This window comes from Bidens hawaiensis, unplaced genomic scaffold, assembly GCF_021521415.1.
Source record: "Bidens hawaiensis isolate Kalapana, Puna unplaced genomic scaffold, B.hawaiensis_p1.1 tig00419471_1, whole genome shotgun sequence".
NCBI lineage: Eukaryota > Viridiplantae > Streptophyta > Magnoliopsida > Asterales > Asteraceae > Bidens > Bidens hawaiensis.
In genome coordinates this window covers 248,109-266,899 of record NW_027504875.1, presented here as the reverse complement: position 1 = coordinate 266,899, position 18,791 = coordinate 248,109, and positions in this window count along the sequence as shown.

Below are 18,791 nucleotides of genomic sequence, written 5' to 3'. Positions count from 1 at the left end.
TGCTGAGAAAATCGAAATAATTGATCTTAGTTATGTAGTTTTAGAGGAAAAGACTAAATTGATTGCTGATCGGGAAAAACAGATTGCTGACCACCAGGTGAAAGTGGTGGAACTGAATCGCAAACTTGAGCAGTTCAGGAATTCCTCGGCAATTCTTGATCACCTCGTTAGTGATCAAGGTACCTCTGCGAAGAGGGGAGGAATTGGTTATCACGAGGTTCCACCACCTTTTAACCACAACTATACTTATAATCCGAGTGTTCAGAAATCTGTTGATTTCGAAGTTCCAAAGACAACTCCAATCAAGATTACAAGTGTAGAACCAAGTGTTAGCTGTGGCGAAACGAGTTCGCCTGTTTCTAGTATTTCTGTTTCGAGTCCAGTCTCATCGGATTCGGATAAGTTGTCCGAATCAGGTAAGACGAAAGAGAAGGTAGTAATACCCACTAGTGGAGATAAAAATAAAACCTCTAAAAAGAGTACTCCACTTAACCCGTACGTCCCACCTTATGTGAGACGAACGGCTGGTAACACTGCCTCTACATCCAAAACAACATTCGACAAGAAAATAGAGAGTAGGTGTTGCTTTAGATGTAACAAATTAGGACATCTAGTTGCAGATTGCCCTCTGAAGCCGAGATTCAGAGGCGTGAAGCCAAATAAAACTGAGCATAAGCATCATTTTGATACTGCAAAAAATGAAAACTTTTCAAAATGCCAAAATGTAACTACTTCAAGTTTTCATAAAAACAAACCTCAGCTTTTCAACCAAACCACAAGATATAACACTTTCAATTCACATAGGTTTGGAAGGCATTACACTCCATCTGCAAGGAGATTTCCTAACAGGACTTACAGGAATTATCCTGATGCTAACTTGAGAAAGCCAGGGTACGGGACGTATCGATCCAAGACCAATTGGTCTTGGGTCCCAAGATTCTAATTCTTTGTTTTATTGTGCAGGAACAGTTGAACAGGGCTGCCAACAATCTTTGGATTGTAGATAGCGGCTGTTCCCGGCACATGACGGGCAACAAACACTTGTTGCACGACTTAAAACCTGTTCAGGGAGCGAGAGTTAGTTTTGCTGGTGAAAGCGGATGAAGGATTACTGGTAGAGGAACAGTGTCAAATGGAAGGATGACACTTGAGAATGTGAATTTTGTGGAGGAATTAAAGCACAATCTGCTGAGTGTGTCGCAGATTTGTGATAAAGATTAAACTGTCCATTTCACGAAGAACGAAGCGATCGTATTAAAGCCTGGTTTTCAGATACCAGACGAATGGATAGTTATGAAAGCTCCACGTGAAACGAATACATATGTGATGGATATGAGGTCTACTGAAATGGCCACCGGAGAATCTTGTTTAATGAAAAAAGCAAGCGAATCAGAATCAGAATTATGGCACAGGAGAATGGGACACATTCATCTTCGGAAGATGAACTTCATTGTCAAGAATGGGCTTGTGATGGGCGTTCCCTTAAAAAGTTTTAACTTTGAAGACAAATGCATAGCATGCAAGAAGGGAAAACAACACAAGAAATCCCATCTCACCAAGAAGATCAATTCAATTGCAGGTACTCTAGAACTACTTCATATGGATCTCTTCGGTCCCGTGAATGTAAAAAGTCTAGGAGGTACTTCTTACTGCTTGGTGATCACTGATGACTACTCGCGATATTCGTGGGTATATTTTCTGAAATCTAAAGATGAGACGGCTCAAATGGTGAAGAATCTAATTACTAAGGTTGAGAACGTCATGAGTAAATCAGTTAAATACATCAGAAGTGACAATGGGACAGAGTTCAAGAACTTTGAAATGGAAATCTTCTGTCTTCAGAAAGGAATTGAACATCAATACAGCGCTCCGTATACTCCGCAACAGAATGGAGTGGCTGAAAGGAAGAACCGAACGTTAATTGAAGGAGCCAGAACTATGCTGGCAGACTCGAAGCTTCCTGTGATGTTCTGGGCTGAAGCAGTTGCTACAGCCTGCTATGTTCTGAATAGGGTGTTAACCGTTAAGAGACTTGGAAAAACATGTTACGAGCTTATGCATGGAAGGAAGCCCAACTTGTGCGGTCTTGAACCATTCGGGTCTCCTTGTTCGATTCTGAAGACTAATTCGAAATTTGGTGAAGTAGCCGATGAGGGAATCCTAGTCGGTTATGTTGTTGGGACTCCCAACAGACGGGTCTTCAATACGTCGACTTGCAAGGTGGAGGTGGTTTGTAACACCGACATTACTAGTTACCAATCGCCAAAACCAAGCAATGGACCTGCTGAGCTTTTCGACTATGTTAAGCTTTTTAAGTCGTTTAACGTACCTGATTTGGAAATTTCTGAAGAAGACGAAAGAGCTGTAACGAAGATGATACTTGATGAGGAAGAGAATCTATTGCAACGACAGCTGATTGAGAAATCTCAACCTTCCACATCAAACACTATCGGTACCCCTACTGCCTCGACTGAAGATGAATTTATTAATCCTTTTCACTCTCAGCCAGAAACAACCATTGATGAGATCTCTTCAAATTTGGAAGATAATTTGCATGTCGGTTCTGTTCCGACCACGAGAATACACAGAGATCACCCTTTGGAGAATATTCTAGGTGATGTGTCCACCGGTGTACAAACCAGAAAAAGCTTGAATGAGCACACCTGTGTTTATACAAGCATTAAGGAAACGGGTATACTGAACGAATGTTTGTACTCCTGCTTTATAAGCCAGATTGAACCAAAGAATTATCAAATGGCTTTAAAGGACAACTCGTGGGTCGAAGCCATGCAAGAAGAGTTGGCTCAGTTCGAAAAGATGGAAGTTTGGACTTTGGTTGAAAAACCAAAGAATGTGCATGCTATAGGCACAAAATGGGTGTTCAAGTGCAAGAGAGATGATAAGGGGATTATCATAAGAAATAAGGCGAGGCTGGTTGTTAAAGGTTTTAATCAGCAAGAGGGTATTGATTACAATGAGGTGTTCGCTCCTGTCGCCCGGTTGGAGGCGATTAGATTGTTTTTGGCATTTGCTTCTTTTGAAAAGATGAAGGTATTTCAGTTGGACGTGAAGAGCGCGTTCCTAAATGGGAAAGTTGATGAGGTTGTGTATGTTGAGCAACCTCCGGGTTTTCCTGACCCAGACTTTCCTGATCACGTATACAAGTTGAGCAAGGCGCTGTATGGATTACATCAGGCACCTCGTGCCTGGTATTCAACGTTATCAGACTACTTGCTGGAAAATGGTTTTGAAAGAGGTTTGATCGACAGTACGTTGTTTGTGAAGAGAGAAGGAAGCGACTTCCTACTAGTTCAAGTCTACGTGGATGACATCATATTTGCTGCATCAAGAGTATCCATGTGTCAGGATTTTGAGGCTGTCATGAAGAAGAGGTTCGAGATGAGTGCTATGGGTGAACTAACTTTCTTTCTAGGATTGCAGGTTGATCAGAAGAAGGACGGGATGTTCATTCATCAGACGAAGTACGTTCATGATGTGCTCAAGAGATTCAAGATGGAGGACAGTTCTCCATATGACACTCCAATCTGCGTCAATCACAAATTGGGCGCTGAATCAGATGGTGACGCAGATGTGGACCCAACTCTGTATCGGGCGATAATAGGTTCATTAATGTATTTAACTGCTTCTAGGCCTGATATAATGTTTGCTGTTTGTCTTTGTGCTCGTTTTCAGGCAAACCCAAAGGAATCTCACATGAAAGGTGTGAAGAGGATTTTGCGGTATCTCAAAGGCAAGCCGAAGCTAGGGTTGTGGTACCCAAAGGGAGGAGACGTTGAACTGGTGGCATATACAGATTCTGATTATGGAGGATGCAATCAGAGTCGGAAGTCGACAACAGGAGGCTGTCAGTTTCTTGGAGGAAGATTAGTTTCCTGGCAGTGCAAGAAACAGACATCGGTTGCAATTTCAACATGCGAAGCTGAATATATGGCAGCATCCAACTGCTGCTCTCAGGTTTTGTGGATTCAGCAACAATTACGCGACTATGGTCTGAATTTCTTACTCACTCCTATTTTAATTGATAACACTGCCGCCATCTCAGTAATTAACAATCCCGTGAAGCATAGTAAAACTAAGCATATTGACATTCGTCATCACTTCATACGGGATTGTGCTGAGAAGAAACTGATCAAGATCGAAAAAGTTGATACACTGGAAAATTTTGCTGATTTGTTTACAAAAGCATTTGATAAATCCAGATTTCAAAACCTAATTGAGCTGAACGGGATGATCAATCCCGAGTAACCATGTCTTTGTGTTTATTTAAAAAAAAAAAAAATCATTACTGCTTAAAATTAGTCGGTTACCTCAGTTTGATGGACATATCCTCGGATATGTTTTGGTCCTCGTCTCTACTTAGAGAATGAGGATCGCCATTAATCAGAAGACTGAAAGTGACCGGGGCAGTTATGATGTGTGTTCTTTTAGTCGCTGAAAATTAGTCGGTCATTCTTAGTGAGAAGGACACATACTTGTATGTGGTCGGTCCAGTTGATCCATTGGATCTTCAGGATTGCCGTTTACCTGAATACTTTGACGTGATCGGGGCGATTGAAATCAAAATATTTTAAAGGGAAATGAAATTACTTTTCAAGTCTATTACTTCGTATGAAGTAAATGTGCTATGTTTAACAGAAAGTTGATCCAACCTTGGAAAATGATATATATACTGATTATGTGTGCTTAACTAGTGAAGTTATTAGGCTTAAAAGGCTTTAGGACAATCATTGTATGTCATGGTAACTTTTTATGGTGCGTAAAAATAGATGTGATACAAACTAATTTTACTTGATTTTACGTGGAAACTCCTTAAGAGTTTTGCGTGTCTTCATATATATCTTTTCGAATGATAGGCAGAAAAGCGATTACCCAGTCATACACGAGCCCATGTGTGTTCTGATTCCCGTGAAGAAAGCGTTTCAAGACACTGCAGTGATCCAGATTCGGGACATGCAGTAAAATTCTACTTTGAAGTCTATGTAAAAAAAAAAAAAAAAAAAAAAAAAAAAATTGAGTTATTGTAACATATTAGTGATCATAAATTCAAGACTTCTCTATCTTAGAGCAAGATGAAGAACGGGAAACAGAAGAAGAATACATACAAGTTAATCAGACACTATGGGTCGAAGTCAATTCGGGGTGACTTGGGGAAAGCCAAATACGCTTTGAGGATAGATAGGAGGCATCAATATTTCTGAGTTGTTGCCCACTTAAATTTTAAGGATTAATTGAACCTAACTCGTATCACAGAAACGATGAAAACCATCTTAAGTATATTACCTGCTTACAACCTGTCTCTATATGTCATAATACAGCTAAACACGGATCTATGTGACAGTCACGTAGTTAGTATGATTTCTGTTAGGATCGATTCTAAAACATAGCTGTCCCTACCAAGACTGAAATTTGATCCCTTATTTCGTTAAATTTTTATAAGTTTTTCTATTTTTGTAGTTGTATTATTTTATATCTGGTTACTTAGACTTGATCATTTTTGTTTAACTCTTTATGAAACTTTCAAATGTTAATTGCAAAATGTTCAAACTTAAAGGGTTGATTCTGAAAATATAGGCGAAGTTGTTGAATCAGGCGAACTTGTGCTTAACTTCGCCTAGGCGAAGTTATCCTTAACTTCGCCTGACCAACTCTGACCCTATATAAGGTGATTTGTCAACAGTAACCATCATTATATCAGCGAAATTGTTTTCTTTCCGGCGAACTTGTGAGCTCCGGCGAACTTGATTTTTATCTCCGTTTTCGATCTTTGCTTCTAGTTTCTGTCATCATTGAGGGTATGTGTTGTCGATATCTCTCACAAAATTGTTCGTTCTTGATCGTTTTTACCCGGTTCGAGACCTCGGGTCATCGGACCTTCAAAACCTAGTTTTTCGACCTTGTAATACGTGTTCATGGACGAGCTTTTCGTCTTAAAACCATTATTATGTGTTGTTCTTCACTCCTGGATAGTCAAATCGTTGCGAAATCATCGGATCTTGGCCTTTGAATCTGAACAGTCGCCGTTTCAGATTCAGGCGAAGTTAGGGTTTAGGCGAAGTTACCCGCAACTTCGCCTGGGGCTTAATTTCGCTTGAGGCGAAGTTTTCCACAACTTCGCCTGAAGCTTAATTTCGCCTAACACTTATCTTCGCCTGAGGCGATGTTGTGATAAGGCGAAGTTATCTTCAACTTCGCCTAAACCAGTTTGTTTAACAGTTATTTAGACGAAGTTACAGATGAAGCGAAGCTGTTCCCAACTTCGCCTCACCTTTAAGTTCGCCTATACGGTTTTAATCACAACTTCGCTCATGGTATAACGCGAACTTGTGAGTTGCTTAACAGTTATCTAACTTGGTTTGTTTAGTGCAGATATGGCTGCTGTTGGCGGTGCTGGTGGTGATGACGGTAATGATCAAAGACAGTTCTTTCCAGCGCATAACCAGTACATCATGTTAGATCCAGACGCAAGTGGCGTGGAGGACTACAGGGAGATAATCACATTTCTCCTGCGCTCAAGGATCTTCCATGCGATCACGAATACCCTGCCTATATCACTACCTAACATTGAAGACTTTTGGCAGTCGGTAGAGTATGATTGCCGGGTTGATCCACCGGTGATGCGAGCAACCGTAAATGGTCACGTTGTGCAGTTCTCTTCAGAAGATATACGGTTGGCTTTGCAGTTTGGAGAAGAAACTAGGGATGACCCAACGGAGTTCGTCGCTCCTTTTCGTGATGGGGCATATCTCAGGATGGGTTATTCAGGTCCGTTGGGGGACACGCAGAGGAGAAAAGGATTTTTGCTAGATCAGTGGCGCTTCCTAATGCACATCTTGATCGTGTGCATGTCTGGGAGGAAGGCAGGAACTGATGGAATGGGCGCGACGATGCAGTCTGCCATGACTGCCCTGGCTTACAACAGAAGATATTCATTTAGTCAGCTGATATTTTACGAGATTGATCGTCAGAGGAGGGCTGTGGCGCGCGAGCGATTTATTATGTATCCTCGGTTCTTACAAATGATTCTCAATCATGTGGCTCCGTTGCTACCTCAGAGACGCCCTATTAGATACGTTGAATGTGTGACGAAGCGTATCTTTGCTCAGTGTCGCACTTCTAGCGCACGAAGCAAGCCTGAGCTGCGTCCCAGGCATACTCCACTGTTCGGGTATCTTGTCAACCCGGAGTATGTTCCTGCTGGTGGGGACGAGTTCAGAGACCCAAGACCACATCAGGCGGCAGCACCCCAGGCTGTATCGGCTGCTCCTGTTGTATCTACTGTTGCCTCTGCTGCTTTGCCAGCTGCTGCATCTCCTGCTGTGCCTACTGCTGAAGAAGTAGATCTTGATGCTGCTTTTGGCGGCCATGGATTGTTTGATATGGATGTCTCAGGTTCTCAGGTCATGGAGGTTACTAGAGCAGTTACTTCGGTAGCTGACTCCGATCTTGACGAAACATTTGCTGAAGCGAGACGACTAATGGTGTCTCGGGAGAGAACGACTGGAAAGAGGCCGAGAACTGTTGACGATGATGATGAGGAAGTTGATGAAGAAGAAGCAGTTCAACTAGTGCTCAGGCGTTCAAGAAGAGAACGGACAGGTATGGGTTCGGGAGCTGGAGAATCTTCAAGGCTGGTACGTTTTGCTCCACCTGCCTTGTCTGGTATGTCTCTTATTCCTTCTACAGCACAGGTTACTGCCGTCGAGACGTCGGCTCCAGCAGTTGTGTCTCTACCACCCCAATCGCTTACTCCACCGGTGGTAGTTGCACGATTTGTTGAGTCCACAGTTACTACTACTGCAGGGTTACCAAGTGTACCACCTGCGGTCACTTCTGCTGCTGATGTCCCGCCGACTCCAACGTCTACTTCAGACTCCGAAAGGATTGCTTCGCTAGAGCGGATTGTAGCTGAACAGTCAAAGACCATACAAAGCCTAGTGGAATCCAATCGCCTGCAAGCATCCCTCCTGGTTGCGCACGGGAAAGTAATAGATGCCTTCAAAGAGTTCTTGGCATCTCAGGGGGAGAAGACTTGTAGGGGAGATGAGTTGAGGACAAAACGGAGAGAAGATCAAGACGATGATCCCAATGCACCGGAAGGTGCAGGTGGTGAGCTGCCAAGAACCTCTCAGGCTCTTGGGGCTTCCACAGCTGAGGGGGAGTCTACAAGTGCAGCTGGTGACGAAGTGGTAGCTGTTGATGATGATGATGATGTCGAAGACGTAATCGACGCATTAAAAGAGCTGGATGAGGATGATGATGATTTTATGATGGAAGAAGATGTGCTGCCGGTTGATGAGATTGAGAAGATCGGTGAGCAAATTACTGTTGAGAATGTGATAGAGGAAGGGGAAATTGTAGATGACTCCGTGGAACACGAGATTCCGGAGGTTGAGATGCCAGAGATGGGTGATAAGACTGTTGAGGAAGATACTGAATGGGAGGAACAACCGAATTGGAAGGAAGGTTGTGCTCACTGGTTCATAAAGACGAAGAAGCCGGCGATCCCTAAAATGTTCAAAAAGAGTTACAATATTAAGGGATACGCAGAAGCAAAGAAAGGTATTATCTGCTGGATATATGATGAGCAGCTGCGGCTCTTCGTGATCAAAAGATACGATGGAATTCAGTACTTCAGGAGAACGTTGAGATCTTTAAACACACTGCCTGAATGTGAGGTAAAAGATTTAGCCAGATTGGGATTGATAAACCGAAGTGAAGACAACATGGCTAGAATCATCGGGAAGATCGTGTGGAAGGAGTGTATTAAGGAGAAGAAGTTTGAGCTGATGAGACCACAAAAGGGGAAACTTGTCGAAGACAAGGATAGAGGTCTGAGAGCTGATGGAAAGCCTTGGATGATAATTAAGTATAAACCGATCCGGTGCCTTAAAGAAGTACCGATGAAGCTCATGCCCAAGGACGTGCTCAAAGATCTAAAATGGTGGTTCGTGGACTGTGAGACAGCGGAGGCGGTAATGGAAGATGTGGATGAACAAGAAGTGCTTAGGGTTTATGACCCTATGCATCTTGTTAATCTATCGCAGGCTGATCTGAAGATGCTCAACGAGAAGAAGATCTTCTACATTCCTGCTTGGAAGGATCAAGCTAGGAAATATCAAGGGGTGGTGTCGGTGTGTGTTAGAGAGGGAGCGCACGCGTAGAGATGCAAGATTACAAGACTCAAGATTTGAAGATCAAGATATGAAGCTACTGCCAAGGGGGAGTCTGTTGGTACATGTGTGTCAGTAGTTCATAGTCTAGCATTTGTAATCGAGTCTGTAATGTAATTATGTTTATGATTATGTTTATGTTTTTGTATGTGCGAAGTTGTCAACAAGTTCGCTTAGGCGAACTTGTCAAACAAGCGAAGTTGTCAACAAGTTCGCTCAGGCGAACTTGTTGAACAAGCGAAGTTATAGACAACTTCTCCTGAGGCGAAGTTGTCGTGCTTATTTAAACTGTTCACCGTAACAGTTTAGAAAGAGACTTAGGGTTAGCCGTTTTGAGCGAGTTACAGGGTGAGATCATTTCACGTGTTTTAGAGTCTGTAATAGTGACCTCGAGTCACGTGTTCGGTTATCAATATAACGTGTTCGTTCATTGCTCGTGTGTTTGATTTATACGTATTCTACGCTCGTATCTAACTACGCAGGGATTCCGCACCTGCGCAGATAGCGACATCCCGTGTACGATCCGTCCAGGAACCTACAATGATGCTGTGGAAGCACTTCGTGTTCTTGTTTCCCAAGAAAGAATCCGAGGAAAACGAAAGAAGGATTCTGATGATAGTGAGTCCGATTTTGAGGATGAGATGTATCGACTTGTACGTAGATCAAAGAGGGCCAGAGCTGGAAAGAGTTCAAGTGTTGTCCACTTTTCCCCACCATCATTATCGGGTATGTTTATGTTACCTACGTCGTCATCTGATCCATTGCCAGTAACCTAAACTGTACCAATGGTGGTCGTATCTGCACTATCTGGTATAGCCCCTTCTACGGTACAGATGTCAGCACCGGAGATTGTTTCTCTACCACCTCCTAATGTTACTCCATCGGAGGTGGTTGCAATGTTTGTGGAGTCCATACTGGTAGCTACTGCTGGGGTATCTGGATCTGTTTCACCTACACTTACTACACCATCTACGTCTGTTATTCCAGTGAGTTTGGAAATTCCACCACCATATGCACAGGATACTTCGCACATGTCTTTCGATTTTGACTCCACTTTGTCGAATTCTGAGAGAATTGCGGCTCTTGAAAGGGTGGTTGCTGAACAGTCAAGGATGAATGTTATTCAGACTCAAGCTACGTCTGGTGGAAAAGAATCAACTTCAGACTGCACTTCTTGTTGAGCATGGTAAGTTGTTTGATAAGCTGAAGCAGTTCTTAGCATCTCAGGGGGAGACTAGTTGCAAAGGTGATGAGCTGAGAACAAAGAAAAGACAGGACAAGGACGATGATCCCAATGCATCTAAAGATGCAGGTGGTGAGCTGCCAAAAACTGAACAAACTCTTGGGGTATCCACATCTCAGGGGAGTCTGCTGGTCCGTCAGGCAGTGCAGGTGGTGAGACAGTGGTTGTTGATGATGATGAAGATGAGTTGGGTGACGATGTGCTGACTATTTGTGAGATTGAGAAAATTGGTGAACAGATAGAGATTGACAGTGTGTTAGAGGAAGGAGAGATAATTGATGATAGTGTTGAGCATGATATTCCAAGTGTTGATCAAAAAAATGTGGTTCAAAATGAAAATGTGTCGGGTGATTCTGAATGGGAAGATCAGGCAAGATGGAAAGAAGGTTGTGCTCAATGGTTCGTCAAGACAAAGAAGCCAGTGGTAGCTGCAATGTTCAAGAAAAGTTACAATATCATGGGTTATGTTGAATCGAAGAAAGGTATTATTTGCGGGTTGTATGATGAACAGTTAAAGTTGTTTGTGATAAAGCGATATGATGGGGTTCAGTATTTTGCTAAGGCATTGAGATCGCTTAACACTTTTCCTGAGTGTGAAGTGAAATATTGGGCTCGGTTGAGATTGATAAATAGAAGTGATGATGATTTTGCGAGATGGGTTGGAAAGATAGTGTGGAAGGAGAGTATTAAGGAGAAAAAGTTTGAGCTTTTGAAGCCTCAAAAGGGGAAGCTGATTGAAGATAAGGAACGAGGTATGCGGGCTGCTGGCAAGCCCTGGATGGTGATGAAGTACAAGCCGATTCGTTGTTTGAAAGAGGTTCCTATGAAGCTTATGCCCCAGGATGTGTTGAAGGATTTCAAGTGGTGGTATGTTGATTGCCAAACTGCTAAAGCTGTGATGGAAGATGAAGACGAACAGGAGATCTTGAGAGTGTATGATCCAATGCACTTGGTTAATTTGTCTCAAGCTGATTTGTAGGTACTCAATGATAAGAAGATTTTCTATATTCCTGCATGGAAAGACGAAGCAAAGAAGTACCAGAGGGTGGTCTCTGTCTGCGTGAGACAGGGCGTTCATGCTTGAAGACGGTGGGTACGTGATTTTTGGATTACAAGACACGGGAAAGATGTTAGAGATATGAAGCTACTGCCAAGGGGGATTCTGTTGGTGCATGATGCCAGTAGTTCATTTGTCTCGTGTTTATCGTGTCTGTAATCGTTACATTGTTCTTATTTGGTTGAACTTGTTAGTTTGCTTATGGTGTCAGGCGAACTTGTGGGATAGCGAAGTTAGGGACAACTTCGCCTAGCATGTTAGGTGAAGTTTTCGTTGTATATATTCCCTAACTTCAGCTCATTTGTTTTATCTCTTGACGGCTGTATTAGTGACATTTTGGTGTTACGTGTTTGGTGTCTTTGGTTATCGATATTGCAATACAAGTATTCGTTTGTGTTTGTGTGTTTTGCGTGTCATTTACATATTGCTCGTGTAAACACTCGTATCGTATACGTAGGGGATTCCGCACCCTCGTGTTACGAGATACTTCTGTGTAGATCCGGATGGGAACCTACAAATTTCGACATGTGCGAAATGTCGAACGAGACGTATAAGGCTCGGTGCAAAAAATGTGGGAAATTTTACGCACCGGAGTCGAACTCCTCTTTAAGGCTTCACCTACAAATACATAATGATGTTGTGAAAAACAATCCGGCCACAGACCAATCACATCTTTCAACCGGTGGAGGCGACATTTGGGTTTTCAACCTCGACAACGTTCGTGAAAGGATGGCAAAATTTGTCATTCAAGAGGGCTTAACCGTTTGATCACTTTGACAACCCGCGCTTGACAAAGTTGATCCAAGAAACGCTCCAACCTCGTTACCAACATGTAAGTCGCACTACCTTAAGACGCGATTGTTTAAAAATGTGGAAAAAGGCTAAATAAGAATTAGTTTTGGGTTTCGAAAACTTAAAAACCGGTGTTAATTTAACTACCGACGTTTGGTCGCCTCCACACGGTATACCGTTTTCGTATCTTTGCGTTACCGCACATTGGGTTAATCCCGACACGTGGCAAATGATGAAGCGTACGATCGCGTTTGTGTTATTTAGTTATCATGACACCGCCCAAAACTTGTTTTATATTTTAGATAATAATATACAAACATATAAATTACAAGACAAGCTTTTTTCTGTATCTTTCGATAACGCGTCACATAATACCGCCGCGTTTCAAAAACTAAAACTAAAACACCAACCGATTTGTGACGGTGTTTTCTTTCATACTCGATGTGTTGCACATATCATTAACTTGGTTGTGCAAGACGGTTTAAAAGTTAAGCAAATAAAAAGGATAACCGAGCATTTTAAAATAATGTTAACCGAGATTTTTAGAGCTAGTAAGTAAAGACATACAAGATATTTGCAATTGTGTATCGATACGAATTCCGTCACTTTAGGTCCGTATTTCGACGTACCAACTAGGTGGAATTCGACTTGGTTTATGCTTGATAACGGGTTAAGACAAAGACCGACTTTGGAATTATTTCATGACAATCTTGCTAAGAAACGAAAAATTAAGGCATTTTCGGTGAGGCGTTGGGAAACAATTTCAAAGTTAAGCGAGTTGCTTAAAGTTTTTAAAAACGCAACCACTTATTTGGGGGAGTTTATTATCCAACGAGTCCGTTGGTTCTTCATCAAATTTGGTTAGTTTGTGTCAAAATAAACGATTTTGAATACGTTGATCCAATGTATTATTATATGATAGCTCCAATGAAATCAAAATTGAGAAATTATTTTGATGAATTGCCGGCGGTTTTTACTTGTGCCGCCGCATTAAACCCGACTTTAACCGTTACCGGTGTTGAAACTTTAATCGAAAAAATTGTTTGGCCTTTGGAGTTGCATTTAGATGACCCGAATTATGCATCAAAACAAGTGAGAAAATTTAATACTTATTTAGAAAACATGTTTGAACATTATGCTCTTAAATATGGTTCGACAACGAGCGTTCGACAATCAACGGGTTTTGGAGAAAGCTCGTCGTCATCAAGTAACCTAAACATAAGTTTGTTTAATGATATAAGAAACGATAAACTTAAAAAAACTCGTGGTAGCGCACCAAATAGCGAGCTAAGCCGGTATGGTGCAACCGATTTAATGTTCACGGCAAATGATTTTGAAAACTTTGATATTTTGGGTTGGTGGAAGAAAATGGAACCCCAATTCACCGTGCTTGCCGCCATGGCCCGTGATTTACTGACCGTCCAAGCTACTACGGTAGCTTCGAAAAGTGTTTTTTCTTTGAGTGGTAGGATTCTAACGATACGAAGGACGAGGCTAACACCGGAATCGTTGGAAATGTGCATTTGCTTAAAAGACCACTTAGATGCGGCGGACCGTATCCAACATACATCTAATCTTGAAGGAGAGCTGGATGTTGAAGAAAAGCTACACGAAGAAGAAGTAGCAATTGGTTTCGCACAACCACTAACCGAGGAAGAACAAATGTATGATGATTCGGTGTGATCGAGTAGTCCTGAACCGGATCGAGAAGACCCCGTGTTTAATGTAGACGGCGATAACAAAGACAAAGAATAAACGAATGAAGCCGAAGCCCGAATGGAAGAATAAACGAATGAATTTAATGTCATGTAGATTATAAACGTCTATTTTCAAGTTATAAGTATTGTGTAAAGCTATAAACGCTTATTTTTCAAGTATTGTTTAAAGCTATGATTATGAAAATGGGTAAAAAAATCAATCAATAACAAGTGTTTTTAGTTTTTTTTTTTTTATGATTTTTCCAGCTTTTTTTTTCCTATTTTTGCAGGTTTTTTTATTTTTTTCAAAAAACCGGTTTTTTTAACCGGTTACCGGTTAACCGGTCCGGGTAATAACCGAACCCGGTTAGACCGGTTAGGGTATTTATGGGGAAGAACCGGTTACTAACTGTCACAGCCCCCGACCCCTATACCCTGGGAGGGAAGCCGTGAACATTGAGTGGTGGTATCGGTGTTTATTAAATTATTTTGCAGTGGAATATTTCATCAGAACCGTAGTTATGAAAATGATCAGAGTTATAAAAACACCATGTTTATTTTTATTATAAACTGGGAATTTAACCCATTTTGATACAAACATAAACTTTATAGGGATAAACCCTAATTTACAAAACTCGTTTCTTTATTCCGGTGACAAGCCACTTATTTAAGCTGGAAGCCCGCATGCATCATTCCTTTGTCTCTAACAAGTCACCTGAAACATGTTTAAAATATTTGATCAACAAGAAATACTGGTGATTACATTCATTTGTAAATGACACATTTTACAGTTACAGCATTAAGATGTTTTTACACCTGCATGCTTACAAATTACCGAAAGGTACTTGTCACTCGACCGTATCTATGACTGTGGTCATATTACTTATTGGCTAACACTTGTCCAATAAGTAACGTGTAATAGCCCAATAGGCAAGCCTTGTATACAAAACCCCACAATACCAGTAGTAATCATCCCGTAAGTCTACAGAGACTTAATCACTGTAATGTATTTAAAATACTTTAAAAATATATTTGAAAACATTTAGACCATCTGCCATGAGTTTTATAAGTTTTGAAATCATCATGACCGTGTCAGAAAAACAGTTGTCTCACGTAAATGTGAGTGGTACAAAAACTCGAATGTCTCACCTTGCAGGTTTACAATTAAAGAAAACGCCTCTTGTTATTAAGCACCTAGGATAAACACAATATTGTATATCTATATTAGTATAAAACCAATAATCATAACGATAATCACGAGAGTAGAAACTTTACACGATGGCACAATGTCTTACCTTAATAGGCAGAGCTTTCGGATTCGTGTATATTTCTTTCGATCGGATAGGATATCGTTACGATAACTCGGGTATTATACTATACTCTTAATATGTATGTGAATTCAGAGGGAAAGAAATTGTGGGACGAAGAATGAATGTGCAGTTCTCAATCTATTTATAGCAAATTCTGGACCCATCGCGATACACAATGGCCATAAATAGAAAGGCGTCGCGTATCGCGAAGAATCTTGTAGCTTCGCCTAGTCAGCCCTAGGCATGCTACGTGGCACGCCACGTGGCATGCAACATGTCACGTCTGTGTAACTTCCACGTCGCGATACGCGATGTGTTACTTTGGGAGTCCATCGCGTATCGCTATGCCACCAAGTTTCTGGATAATATTACACGTCATCGCGCTACGCGATGAGGCTAATCTAAACCCGTCGCGTATCGCGATGGAAGGATTATTAAGAATCTTAATTTTCGACAAAATACTTAGGCGGCCATCAAAGCGCCCATCGCACATCGCCCGAGCCCGTGCGCGTGCGCGTTCGGGTGCTTCGCACCCTCTGCTAGGACCACTGGGTGTGATTAGTCTTATAAGCACATTAACATATGAATTTTCTTTCTTATAAAGAACTTGTTTTATAATCTAGCGATGTGGGACAAGGACTTACACTCCTATTTATACCATGGTGGAAGCTTTTAATTTTCTTTCCTCCACCAATGTGGGATGGAATTTTCTCTCCTTTCATTTCCTTACTTTTTCCTTTAATTTATTTTTTTGTGGTTTGTTATACTAACCGAACCGATTAACCAGTCTAACCGGTTAGACTAGTAAAAATGAAAAACCGGTTAGGAAAAAAACTCGGTTAACCGTTTTGTGCACCTCTAACTACTTTAGAAGTGTTCATTACATCCGTAGATTCATGTGTTCGTGTTGTTGATGGCCTTGATTTAGTTCACAAGTTAAAAGGTAATATTTACAAAGTTTTGTTACTAATTTATATAACTTGTATGTAAATATAAAATAAAGTAAAAAAAGATTTGGACTAAAGGTGTTTTGGGTTCAACCCATCCCGTTTAGACATGTACATTTTAGCTTGACCATTATCATGGATTTCTTGAATTTGCCTGTGATGATATTTTAGTTTGATCCCTTTATTTTTATACATTTATTTATTGTCATATTATTTAATAAAAGTCCAGTTATGACTTTTTGTAGTAAATGGGTTGGTGAAAGATAGTGATGTTTCCATCAAAACAATGAGTACTAAAATAAATTAGTTAAGATGTTAAAACCGAAGCTTCACTTAGCTGTAAAGCTTAAATTGTTAAGATTTACTAAGTGAATCGTTAATGTATAATTGTTTCTAAATTTTAAGTTTAGGCATTGAAGTTTACTCATGGGTTTTATTTTTCTACCTTTTCAGACGGATTAGAGGGCATTAACGGATGCAAAGTTGCAATCGGTATCGGTAGCACGTAGGTCAATGGACTCTTTCTTCAATTAGATGTAAAAAAGGAACTTTCTTACCAATCCTCCATTGTTTAATGGAGGATGATGATGTGGAAACATAGGTTTTGCGAAGGAACAATGGTGTGCAAAAGAAATGGATGCAGGGGGTGTTTAAAGTTTCGATTTTGGATGTGGTTTTGAAACTAGTTATGACATTGATTTGTTTAATGATTGAAATTATGCACAATGTTTTGCATGAACGATTGACAAACTAATTGAAACAAGTAATCTGTTGTGAATTGTCGTCGCCATTGTATCGTACAAGTTCCTACTAGTATGAGAGTATACACATAAGGTCTCATGAAAAGAAGCTAAATTATGAAAAGGATAAGAAACATAAAAATAAAAAGGTGTCCACTACACAATTTAAACATAAGAAAAACTCCAAGCTGAGTTCATGATCAATTCTTTTTTATAATTATATATCGTTCAAAGCTCTAACCAAACTGATACATTCATTTAGCATAAAATAATTCAGAGGGGTAAGATAGTCATTTTTCATATTTATTCAGATGTCTAACCAAACAGGCTTTAACTTGTTCAGATCTCAATGGTTCAGACCCTATTAACCATTCAGACCTCTTACCGGTTCAACACTTGCCAAACAGCCCCTCCTTCTCATATCTTCTTTTTGTTGGGGCCATGATCTTTCCTTGTTGACTTTATGCTAACCTCTTTATCCGTATGGGCCGCCTCAGAAGCCTAAATCTGAGATAGGCTCTTCAGCAGCATTACAAAAACATTTTAGCTTGAAACCATTAGACCATGTGTAGCTGAAACTCTTCATATATGAGTGTATTGCGACACGTGACGTCTCGATCAGCAACGAAGAGTTTTGCAAAAAGTGGTGTGTTGATAAAACGGATCATAACTCTCCAACAATTTATTACATAATTCCACACTCTCTTATTTGGTGGTGGGGGGGGGGGGTTAACAAATTTTTTTTGTGGAGAGTTTTGGAGCCCAAAACGCTCTACTACGGATGGCTTTATATAATAAGAAAAAACGAAAATTCGATAAAATTCCCAAAATACAAACAAGTTTCTAGATTTAGAAATCATTTGCATAAAATTCTGAAATAGGAACTTAAAACTTGTCGTGACGAGTAGTATGTGCTGCCAACCGACTAGTTTACAGAACCACCTAAAACATGCCACGTTGCCATAAACCAACCGGGATGAGCACGTTCAGTACCAGTTTAGTTTCCACGAATAAGGAAGATGCATGCCTCGGAATCAACGCCTACGACTACTGCATAAATGTTTTCATCGTGATGAGTAGATCTTAAATTTTCGGAAGGACGAGTAATTTACAAACTAATTGACGCGAGTAATTTGAAACACGAAATTCATCGAATCAGTTAGTTTTACAAAAGACTAAATGGACCAGTTAGTTTAAGCTTAATTAGTCAGTACGAGTATATCTTAATCAACGATTGGTTCTTCCGATACACTTGTCCAATACAAGTAGTTTGTTACCAGTTAACTCGTTGCTACTAGTTTGACCTTACAATCTACTCGTGCCTACTCGTTTTAGTGGCAATATGATGTATTTGAAAAATATATAAAAAATTATTTAATCCCTTATTTTTATGTCATCTTTTATAAGACTATATAAAAAATAAAATGTTAAATAATCTTAAGTGTTTTAATATATTATTATTATTATTTCAATTTAATTTGAAAAACTTTTGTTAATATAACATTTTACAATTATACCAATACAACAATATCAACTATGTTGGTTTGCATGTTTGTCCTAGAAAACTCACTACCACTGGGTTAGGGTTTGACGAATCACAAGGACGCTTCCACGAAATTGCTAGAGTTCAAAGGGTCATTGTAAAATATTACTACCAATGAAATATTACTACTGATAGTCAGGGGCGGACCTACATAGTAGCCGTCGGGGTCCCGGGACACCAATGTTTTTAAAATTTATTTAGAAGCGATATAGAAAATTTTTGAAGGACCCCATATAAATTATCACTTGGACCCCATAACAATGTTACAGAT